The 12254-nt window shown below is 46.5% G+C and overlaps 1 protein-coding gene across 3 annotated transcripts in view; it reads left to right on the top strand.

The window, feature by feature from the left end:
* The first annotated feature begins 6002 nt into the window (after positions 1-6002).
* The window catches only part of Col6a6 (collagen type VI alpha 6 chain), a 141267-nt gene continuing 135015 nt past the window's right edge, over positions 6003-12254 (top strand). For all 3 annotated transcript variants that reach the window (XM_021172618.2, XM_029481492.1, XM_029481493.1), the window contains exon 1: positions 6003-6232. The gene's annotated coding sequence lies outside the window, so the exon portion shown is untranslated. The remainder of the gene's footprint in view (positions 6233-12254) is intronic.

Here is a 12254-nt window from a genome sequence, read left to right as displayed (position 1 = left end):
CCCCGGAACTCTCCCTGCTTCTCAACTACATGCTCTAAGATTCTTCCTACAAGCTGTCGGACAGTGGACTCTGGGCTGGGCTGTTTCCTGGTCTCTCCCTCACCAGCCACTTCTTCACCAGGAGTTGTCATGTGCCGGAGTCCAGTTTTAAGCATCCTTAAGATGACCTGTATTTGACCCGCACCACCCTTCCTACTTCCCCTCTTTGCCTCATCCCATAAATGGCGGTTATTTCCCAGAACTCTGTGATCTATCTTTGTCTTACAGACACCTCATCAAGAGAGGTCACACTGTTTTGCTTGGTTCCAAACTTCCATTTCTCCTCACAACCTACCTCCTCTCTCCATCACCTGTCTGATTTCATGTCACACCCCGCCCCACCCCCCCATCTGCTTTGTCACTCTCCTGCCTTAGCCACACTGGCTTTGTCTTTTTGTCCCGGTGCACAGAGATGCTCCTGCCACGTGTAGGGTCTTTGCATGGACTATTCTCTCTGCCTGCAACTCTTTCCTGCCAGCTGTCTCTGAAGCTTACCTCCTGTGTGTCTTTAAAGCTCTCCAGAGCCAAGGGGCTCAGTTCCTAGCATCAGAAACGAACCAAACCAGTTATCTCCCCCGCCTTCCAGCAAGGTTCCAATACCAGCCCCTCCCCCCAGAGCCCCAAGAGAGCAGTTTTCCTTACTTTGTTCCCTGGTATGTATCATCAGGGGTTGCGACAGTGCCTCCAGCAGACTGGATCTCTCAGTGTAGTTCTTCAATGAATGACTGAGTGTTGTTGAGCCAATGAATGTCTCTCCACCACTTTATACACCTGTGACTTTAGTTACCCATTTCACGATTAAACCAAATCCATGTCTCCAGTTCAGGGCTGGCCCCCAAACCCGGACCTATCCCTCTCCACCTGGCTACTCAGCAGACACCTGAACGGCTCCCAGACAGCTGAAACTTGCAGTATCCAAGATAGAACTCCTTCCTGCCACTTGTTGTTGTTGTTGTTGTTTTCGAGACAGGGTTTCTCTGTGTAGCCCTGCCTGTCCTGGAACTCACTCTGTAGACCAGGCTGGCCTTGAACTCAGAAATCTGCCTGCCTCTGCCTCCGGAGTGCTGGGATTAAAGGTGTGCGTCACCACACCCGACTCCTGCCACCTTCTTGCCCAGACCTCTCTCTCCCTCTGTGCTCATTGTCTCAGGTGACAGGGGTGCCCACACAGCCTCCACTTCTTCTTACCTCACTGGGTATCATGCCCTTCCTGGTGTCAGTGGCTCCCATAATTGTCTCATTCTGTCTTACTGTCCTTCTCCTCTCTACCGGTCTCATTCAACTCCAAGTCAAATGCTTATCTCAAGCATCCAGCTCTTACCAGGGGCCTCAGCCATATTTCGCAGTGCACAAAGCCCTTTATTAAACTAATGAGTAGCTGATATATTCATCGTCAACACTGGTCCTTAGGCTCCAAAGGTGGAATCTATGGCTGATTGTGTTTTTTCTCTTCCACAGTAAATCCTGGGTTTCTAGTAGTTACCACATAGTAGATACTTAACAAACCAATAAATCCTAAGACTCCAGTAAGATATCTGATTTAAATTTATTATTATTTGAGCTTCAGACTTACTATGTAGCTGAGTGTGACCTCAGACTGCTCTTTCTAAATGCCGAGGGTACAGGCAAGTGCAATCAAGTCTGGCCTTGAATATATCATTTAAGTTTAAGTGTGTGTGTGTGTATGTGTGTGTGTGTTTGCACGCATGCACGCACATGTGCATGAAAGGTTCATTACCTCAATTTGACAATGGATTATTACTCACAACATGAAAATGGTAAGCAACAAAAGAAACAACTTAGACAATCGGCCCTCGTCAAATGGAAAACATGCACTTCAAAGGGACACTGGCGTGAAAGTAAGAAGAGCACATAGTGGTAGAGAACGCTGATGGACCATTCAGGGAAAGGAGTGCAAGCGATGGAGGGAGCCTCTAGAACTTGATGCTACACAGCCAGCCTCATTACCCTAAGGGACCAAGTTAGGCGGGGAGATGGCTCAATGGTTAAGAGTAATTGTTGCTCTTGCGGAGGACCAGGAATTGGCTCCCAGAGCTTACACGGTCATTCACAACATCTGTAGCTCCAGTTCAGGTCATCTGACTCTGTCTTCTGACCTCCATAGGCACCCGACATACACATACACACACACTCTCTCACACACACCTATATACATGCAGACAAAATGCACTGGCAAGGTAAAATAGTAAATATACAAACAAACAAATAAATCTAGAAAGAAACTGAAATGGACCAAGTCTCCAAATAGCACATGAAAATTTCCTTAGCACCGCCAGAGAAAGTCAATGCTAAACAACCCTACAATGACTGTCATTAAAATGTCAGTTAACACCCATGGGCAAGGATGTGACAAAAGCAAAGCCCTCTCGAGCTGCTGGTGGGGACGATGCCGATGTGGCCCCTTGGCAAAAGTCTAGCTGTTTCTGTAAAGGAAGACCACAAAGTTCCCGTCTCAGACAGCCCAGTCACGGCCTCCTAGGTACGTTCCCAAAAGTAAACATGTGCCTACACAAAGACTGCGCACAGAGAAGCGTGTTTACAGTAGCAGTCTTAATAAGAAAAACGTGGGAACACCCCAAATGTCTACTGGTTGAAAGTGTGTAACAGCCCCACAGAAGGTCTTATTTGCCCACAAAAGGAATCAAGTACCAATACATGCCACAACGTGGGTAAACCAGAAGAAACACACACGGAGGGGAAGATGCCAGCTATAGAGTCACATACGCTTTCTTTCTTTCTCTCTCTCTTTGTTTCTTTCTTTGTTTCTTTCTTTCTTTCTTTTTTTCTGAAATACCTGGAATATACAAGTCTTTAGAGGCAGCAAGCAGGTGGCTGGTAGCCAAGGGCTTGGGGCTATGAAAAATTGAGTACTGACAACCAGCAGGCAGGGGGCTCCTTTTGAGAAATGTTCTAGTCTTTCTAAAGTCACATGTGTCTGAAGACACACTAAAATAGTTGACATGGACAGATTTCATATGATGTATAGCTTTAAAAGGCCATTAAGAATGATGCGTGTATATATGTGAATGTGCACAGATTTCATATGATGCATAGCTTTAAAAGGCCATTAAGAATGATGCATGTATATATGCAAATGTGAAGATAGAGTAGTACTATAAATGATTCTACTCTTCACAATGCTTGTCCTGTAGGAATTTTATATTTAATTTAATATACTGTATTTAATGTATAGACAGTTACTGGCTTATGGTGGTCCAACCTCTTATTTTCTTTTGACTTTATGATATACAAAAGCTATGTATACTTGGTAGATACTTTATTTCAAAATTTAAATATAGTCCCCCCCCCACCCCCCGGCTATCAGTACTCTCTCACCATGCTAGGTAGCAGCAGTGAGCCAAAGCTCACAGCTTGGATCATTAAGGGCAGCAGAGTGATTGGTAAGCGAGACAGCTTATGAAGATGTTTGCCAGGGTGAAGGATGGATTGGCAGGGGTCCTGTGAGCTGAGAGGGAGGAAGATTGGACCCTGGGAGATCCAAGGGAAGGAGACCTGGGTGGCTTGTGGGCTTAAAGGAGGGTAGATCCAGCTGGGTTGAGGTCTGAAGACAGTTCTAAAGTCAATATGAGACCCCCACCCCTACTCCAGGTGAATGGTAGCTAGCTTCCCCACAACTTTGATTTATGAATGGACTGGGTGGTTCTTGAGTCCTCTGCTGTGTGTGGAGGAGCAACTTGACCGCTGCTGTGATTTATGTCTTGTTGGATGAGACTGACACCGATTTCAAAAGTGCATCCAAACACACATGGCACCCACACTTTGCCTTTAGTGACAGATGTTCCTGAAAAGGCCCCGGAAGTACAGCAGAGACCCGCTGGCTAATGGCCCATCATGTGTCTTGTCCAGAAATCATGGGTTGCACAACAGTGAAAACTTGGGGTTACTTTAGGCAACTAATTTCTTTTACACAGCTCAAGATCCTCTTTTCTTCCTGTCATTCTGACCTAAATGGGGAGAGGGAACCCCATTCTTTGAATGCTAGTCTCAGTTTGAAGCAGTGTGCAGTCAGTTTAGACATCCTAGGATCCAGAGCATTGAGATGCTTCAGAACTGTATGTCAAAGAGATTCACGTGCCTGCCATGAGCTGAGCCTGGGGTTCATTACATCCTGGCAGAGCCATGAGTCTCAGGCTCTTGACTTCCAGAAACCCTCCTGGCACACTGGGCTTTTTATGAGAAAATTACTGGATGGGCAACATTGGAGTGTGTAGGACACTTTGGCAAGTGACTTTGGATGGGCTGGTGATTGATGAGAAACTGCCACTCAGAAATCTCAACTCTTTCCACACGGACTTCAAAGTCAGGGGAGTGTCTTCAGGTTCTAAAGTACACTGTTACAAATAATAACTATAGAAGACTATAAAGGTAAGGACTGCTTGATTTTAATCATGAGACACCTGCTAATGGTGCAAATTCAGTGTCCTCTCAGCTGCCCTCTTGACCAACCACAGGAGGTACAGAACCACCATTTTGAAGATACCTATCCTCGTGCGGAATCTCTGAGAAGAACACAAAGTCTGTGATTGATCCAGGACACGCAGTGAGGGACATTAGCTCATGTCTTTATATACCATTAAGAAAGAGCCCGATGGCCCGACTAAAGAGTATAGTGGAATGGGCTGGAGAGATGGCTCAGTGGTTAAGAGCACTGGCTGTTCTTCCAGAGGTCCTGAGTTCAATTCCCAGCAACCACATGGTGGTTCACACTGGTGTGACTGAAGACAGCTACAGTGTACTCACAGACATAAAATATAATAAATAATTCTTTATAAAAGACTGTAGTGGATTAAGACATTTGCTGGTCCCATTTCCTGGGACTCAAGGTAGAAGAGAATCAACTCCATAAAGCTGCACTCAGCCTCTCTTTCTCTCTCTCTCTCTCTCTCTCTCTCTCTCTCTCTCTCTCTCTCTCCCCCNCCCCCCTACACACACACACACACACACACACACATACACAGAGACATGCACACATAATATATAAGTATAACTTTAAGGGAAAAAAGAAAGAAAGAAAAAGAAAAAAAGTAAGGTGTGGCCAAAGTTGCAGCTGGTGGATAGTCTGGCAGAGACGTAAGTCATTCTCTGTGGCAAACCACTTCTATCTTGAACTTGTCCTCCGTGAAGCTGACACTGTGTTGCCAAAATGGAACAGGTAGAACCTATTCCAGAATTAGGCTGCGGGTTTCAGCCCTCTCCCCCCCCCCCAAGCTTACCTCCTCTTCATACCTTCCCTGCCCCAAGATGACCACACAGCAAGTTCCGAGAAGCAGAGTTCCGGTTCTCCCGAAGGGGACTCATGACCCCCTTTGTCCTTCCTTGCGTTCGTGTGTTTGGGACTCTTGGATTCTAGCTTAATCTTTAGAATTTATTTGAGAATGAAGTGTTTCTACTGATCTCCAAAACTTGAGCTAGAATTGCCTTTTCTGAGTTTCCTACCTTTCCCCTACTGTCTCCAAGTGTGTCTCTGCAATGACAGTGAGCAGATGTTGCAATTTCAATGGTTTTGTGGCCTGGGCACCTACTCAAGGTGCACAGCAGGTGGTCAGATGTCTGTGCTACACTGCACAAGGCTGGATGAATGAAAAGAAAGCGAATAGAGTGACTAGTTTTAGGACAGGGAAAAGGGAGAAGTCTCTACCATTCGAAACCTCTTAGACTACCTCACTGCACCCCATTCCTCTACCCAAAAGTCTCCTGAGCGGTTAGTACTAGAAGTAGAGAGATTGCTTTGGTGCGCTCCAGCGCAGAGAGTGAAGGCAAGCTCCAAGCACGCCCCAAAGTCCCCACCCTCCACTTTCCCCCAGGGTCTGCAGCCCAGGAGTTTGGGGGCGGTCCACGTTGCAGAGAAACAGGCGGGATAGTGCCAGCTTCCAAAATCCACCCCCTCCCTCTTCTGTCACCTTCCCAAGGCTTGAGCAGCACGCGGAGCCCTGGGGGCCACCAGGGCGGGGAGAGCAGCATTCATCTGCGGAGCCTGGGGCGTGGGAGCTGCAGCCTGCAGGACCCCAGAGGCCAGAGGCTTCCTTGCCGCGCTCAGAGTCACATCCAGGCTCCCCTGCTCTCCAGCTGCTAAGCTATCCTGTGCTGGGGACGGTGCGCTCTGGGTGTACACTACTCAAATCCACCCAGGCTGGGTAGAAGTTTCCCTGAGGTAAGTTCAGCAGCCAATGTCCGCTGAGAAAGAAACAGAACAGAGTTAGTAAATGGTCAGTGAGGGGAGGCAGGGGATCAGCCAGTTGAGAGAGGCTACGAGAAGGACCAAGGTGAAGAAAAACACTGCATTTAAAGGTCTTGACAGTGCCTCTTTGGAGGGTTTCATTCACCCCAGAGTGAGCTGAATTCTATGGGCTCTGTTTAGTTGTTTCTCCTTCTCCTTTTCCTCTTTCTCGTTCTCCTCCTCCTCTTCCTCCTCCTCCTCCTCCTCCTCCTCCTCCTCCTCCGACTTCTTCCTCAGGGTGTTGGAGAATCAGCAGTATGAGCTAGTCATTCCCTGATTTGGGTTGGGAGTTCCCCCACCACATACTCGGGGTTCTCCTGGAATGAGAGGTGCCTTGCCCAATTCTTTGTTCCCACATCCAGCATGGGGCCTGGAGCGTGGCAGGCACACAGGGTCACTTAACCAGGCAAAGCCTTTGCAAGCCTGCAGGTACACAGCATCTATGTTTCCCTGCCCAGTGTCACACCAAACTATTAAAGATAACGTCAGGGTTTTGTTGGTGGTGCAGGGCATGAGGGAGGCAGGCAAAGTGTGTCTTTTCAAACATCAATTCCCAGTGACATTCTACTATGAGTGGAGCCCAGACTGCCTGGCTCGTAACCAACCTTGGACGTAATTTCGACCAGAGGCCAGAAGAGGAAGGGAAAACCCTGGAACTAGGAAGTAACAGTTTGTTTCTTTGTGGCCTCTTGTGATAGGATTTCTTGTGGATCCTTTTTAGAAATTACCAGTACGGAGATGTTTGAAGAGGACTTTTGTGAATGCCAGGGAGTCAACAGGGAGAACCGGGTGTCATTGAGAAGTTGGGGTGTTGCTGATTACCTAAGACTCAAGACAGAACACTAGAAAGCTGTTCTTTTTTTTTTTCTTTTTTTAAATGTAATTTTTATTAGATATTTTCTTCATTTACATTTCAAATGCTATCCCAAAAGTTCCCTATAACCCCCCACACCATGCTCCCCAACCCACCCACTCCTGCTTACTGACCATTACCCTGTACTGGGGCATATGATCTTCCCAAGACCAAGGGCCTCTCCTCCCATTGATGGCCGATTAGGCCATCCTCTGCTACATATGCAACTAGAGACACAGTTCTGTGGGGTACTGGTTAGTTCATATTGTTGATCCTCCTATAGGGTTGCAGACCCCTTTAGCTCCTTGGGTACCTTCTCTAGCTCCTTCTTTAGGGGCCCTGTGTTCCATCCTATAAATGACTGTGAGCATCCACTTCTGTATTTGCCAGGCACTGGCATAGCCTCACAAGAGAAAGCTATATCAGCAAAATCTTACTGGCATATGCAAGAGTGTCTGGTTTTGATGGCTGTTTATGGGATGGATACCCGGGTGAGGCAGTCTCTGGATGGTCATTTCTTCTGTCTCAGTGCCGAACTTTGTCTCTGTAACTCCTTCTGTGAATATTTTGTTCCCCATTCTAAGAAGGAACGAAATATCCATATTTTGGTCTTACTTCTTCTGAGTTTCATGTGTTTTGCAAATTGTGACTTGGGTAGTCTAAGTTTCGGGGTTAATATCCACTTATCAGTGAGTACATATCATGTGTGGTCTTTTGTGATTGGGTTACCTCACTCAGGATGATATCCTCCAGATCCATCCATTTGCCTAAGAATTTCATAAAATCATTGTTTTTAATTGCGGAGTAGTGGTAGCTCACCGTGATCGTATAGAAAGCTGCTCTTAAGGGTGTGGTTTTCCCTCCTGCTAGAGAGTCCAAGAGTCACAGTACCAATTTAATTTTTAAAGATTTATTTATTTTTAAAGTGTGTCTGTGTGTGTGTGTAAGGGGAATGTGTGCGTGCCAATACCAGAGGATTGCTTCAGATCTCCTGCAGCCAGGGTGACAAGTGGCTGTGAGCTGCTCAATGCAGGTGCTGGGGAAACAATTTAGTCCAGGGAGAGCTTAGTACAAGCTCTTAGTGGCGGAGCCCTGGCTAGAGCCACGTGCTGCCCATTTTAAAGGACCTAGTTGATGGGTACCACTTTTAGTTTTGTTTATTCTTTGCATTTATTCCCATGCATAAGCTTTGGCTTCCTCGGTTTCTTCTGGAGCATCTCTCCCTTCTATTCAGCCTCCTCTTCTGGTGTAGGTCCAGTTCGTTCCTTTGGAGTCTCACGTCCATGCGGCAGGGGATGCTGAGCTGTATGGGACCGTCCTGCTATGAGCTCTGTTAAGTGTGGTTTGGCATCATGGGTATTTGGTTCATCTGGAGATGCTCCATGACCAGAGAAGCCACATCCCACTCCTTTTCAGATACACTCTGCAGTGTTAAGCAGGTTCAGCTAAATGTGTAGCACTCATTCAGACACCTTGAATCTGCATGGCTGGGCCTGGGACATCTACCTATTTGCAGGCTTGTACTATTAAGGCGGCACACATTGCTCGTATTTTTAAGTCACTTATTTAACTTTTAATTGTGTGTGTGCACCTGGGTGTCGCTCTGTGTGTCTAAAGTGTCAGATCCTCTGGAGCTGAAGTCACAGACAGTTGAGAGTCACTGGCCCTGACTACCAGGAACTGAACTCTGGCCCTCTGTAGGAGCAGTAAGCTCTCTCTAACCACTGAGCTTTCTCTCCACTTGGGTCCTCTAGAAGAACAGTGCTTGCCTGTGGCTGCTGAACCACTCTCTTACCGCCCCCCCCCATTGCTTCTTTAAGGTGACATCTTTCAGATACTTGGTGGCTTTTCACATATACACACCCTTGATGGCCTTGGTAACTTCCTGGGTGCTCTTAAAGCGAACATAAAGATTTCACCTCTTGAAATCTTATTATGAGTCTGTACGGTTTCTGGTCAAGAGCGAAGCCAACCATTTTCACCTGTCACCTCAGGCTACTTACAAGTTTTTTTTTTCTCATAATTCACCTTAAAAATGTGTGTGTTCGTGTACATGGGGGTACAGTTGGCATGCGTGTGCCTGTGGAAGCCAGAGACTGGTGTCTGGTGTTTTCCTCCATCTTTCTCCACTTTTGAGAGGGGGTCTCTCTCTAAACCTAGGGTTTGCTGCTCCAGTGAGGCCTGTGGGTCCTGCTGTCTGCTCTCCACCACTGGACTTACGGAGGTGCGCTCACAGATGTGCCAGGGTTTCACATGGATGCAGGCCCTTGTGTTTGTGCCACAAATACTTTACTCACGGAGTCAGTTCACTGGCCGTGAGGTATTGCTTTTAATACCAAATCCCAAGTACGCCAGGGTGCAGTTACACTGTTATGCTTTTTGTTCAGGATCTTCACAATCAGGGCCATGAGCACAAAAGTCCAGAAACCTAAAATAGCGGTTTGAAATAAAAAGCCTTAGAGGTTTGCATCATTCGACGAAAAACTGTCATTTCCTTCCACCCTTTCATAACATCGGACATGCAGAGAGGGAGCAGTGGGATGGCTCAGTGGGTAAAGACACTTCCCTCCAAGCTTGGAGACCTGAGTTCTATCCCTGAGACCCACAAGACAGGAGAGAACAGGCTCCCTCAAGCTGTTCTCTGACCTCTGCATGTGCTCGCACACACACACACACACCCAGAGGCACATATAGACACACAGACACAGACACAGGCAGATAGACAGATACATACATACATACATACACACACACACACACACACACCACACACACACACACCCAGAGGCACATATAGACACACAGATACAGACACAGGCAGATAGACAGATACATATATACATACACACACATACACCCAGAGGCAAATATAGACACACAGACACAGACACAGGCAGATAGACAGATACATACATACATACATACATACATACATACACACACACACACACCCAGAGGCACATATAGACACACAGACACAGGCAGATAGACAGATACATACATACATACACACACACACACATAGAGACACAGACAGTCACACACACACAAATAAACACACTTACACTCAAACAGATGCACACCCACAGACACATCTTCCTACTAATGGAATGTAACAGGGATGAAGGGAGGAAGGAAAGGAGGAGAGAACCTGGATGAAGGGTTCTTTCCCACTTACAAGGTTGGTATATTTAAATGCTGTGCCATAAAATCAAATTGTGTAGCCGGGCGTGGTGGCGCACACCTTTAATCCCAGCACTCGGGAGGCAGAGGCAGGCAGATTTCTGAGTTCGAGGCCAGCCTGGTCTACAAAGTGAGTGCCAGGACAGCCAGGGCTACACAGAGAAACCCTGTCTCGAAAAAACCAAAAAAAAAAAACAAAAAACAAAAAAACCAAATTGTATTATATTCACAAAGTTTTTGTTAAGCATTCATTAGGGGATAAACCTTTGCCTCGGGAAAAAAAAATCTTTTGGTTTTGCTAAGTCTTCTAGCGATATAATTCTACAAGGATACTGTTGTTAAATGTGAAGTACAGTTTTCTTGTCTTAATCCCTTTGGAGAGTCTAGATGCTTGAAAGTTTTAGTGTTTGCAATATGAATGCAGGGAATGTGTATTTGTGTGGACAGTGCTGGCAGAAGCTAACTAAGTCACCAAACAAGGACCAGGCTTCAAGAGCTGTGACTAGAGTCAAGCACAGCATCCATTCATCTGTAGACTCCGTGTGCTACACAGTCCCGCTAATATAAAGCTCTTAAAAATGGAGGTTAAACCTTCAGTATATATGCCCTGGCTCAGAATGTCTCAAAAACTAAAAATGATGTTGTTAACTATATTACAAGGTAAGTAACTAAGGGCCAAGCTAATGGTTGTGCATTTGAAAGCAACTGACCCTCACGTGGCTGTCCCCAAAAATAAGTATGGTGACCATTATACTTTCCTGGCTTTTACTCTCTCTCCTTTGTTGTTGTCGATTTGACCTGCCTTGTTATTTGTTCCTTTGGAAACAGAGTCTGTAGCCCTGGCCAACCTGAAACTCACTACTGTATTGATTGAGTTGGCCTCACACTCATAGAAATCCTCCTGCCTCCTGAAGACTGAGATGAAAGCTAAACACCACCACTCTGAGCCTGATTACTCTCTCATATGTACTACAAACATGACTTTCCAGTGCTGATTAAATGTTGGACAAAATATTTTTTAATTTCTTATTACATTTTATTTATTTTATGTGTTTATGTGGATGGGAGCCACACAGAAGCCATGGCATATAGATGGAGGTCAGAGGACAACTTACTGAAGTCCGTCTTCTCCTCCCACAGTGCCTTCCTGGGGACTGAACTCAGGTCGCTAGGCTTGTTTGGTAACTACTAACCCACATCCCTGGGCCTCTCTTGACTTCTCTGCTTGCTGTGACTGTTGGTTTTTACAGTAGGGAGTGACCTAACTTTCCTTCCAACAGACCTGGTCTTGAGTGACAGATGTACCTGATGAACCCCAACCTTGACCTCTTAGAGCCTTGCTTTTCTCACCCGTCCTGTGTGCAACAGCCTCAGGGAAACTCCAAGCACCAGGGCGCTCTCCCAAAGGGGAACAGCAGGAGAGCAATCAGGCAGACACTACTGTTTGGTTGGGACGACTCGGTCAGTGTTAAACTCAATGATATGCAGTGTTGCCAGCCCAGTGAACAACTTGTTTCCGTGGAGTGTAACCCACGATGAGCAGAAACTTGCTGGGTGCAGTCTCTCTCTTTTTCCTGGAAGTGTTCCAGTTCATGAAGATCACTTACAAAAAGGCCTGTCACCCAGGCATGCAGCCATCCTGGAAGAGATGCTGCCAGGAGGGAGGTGAGAGGGTGGGGGAGAGGGTATCTGTATTGGACTCACAAGTCCTCATATCTTAAACTTTATGGTTTAAGAAAACTTTCCCAGAGAAATCAAATTCTCCCCACAGGTAGGTGACTTTAAAAATCATGCTAAAGGGGCTGGAGAGGTGACTCAGTGCTTAAGACCGCTGGCTGCTCTAGCAAAGGATCTAGCAAAGGACCTGGGCTCAGCACCCACATGCCAGTGCGCAACCATCTGTAAACCTCTCCTAGTCTC

Source organism: Mus caroli, chromosome 9 (genome assembly GCF_900094665.2).
Source record: "Mus caroli chromosome 9, CAROLI_EIJ_v1.1, whole genome shotgun sequence".
Lineage (NCBI taxonomy): Eukaryota > Metazoa > Chordata > Mammalia > Rodentia > Muridae > Mus > Mus caroli.
The sequence above is the reverse complement of the archived record's forward strand: the minus strand, read 5'-3'. Positions and strand labels throughout refer to the sequence as shown.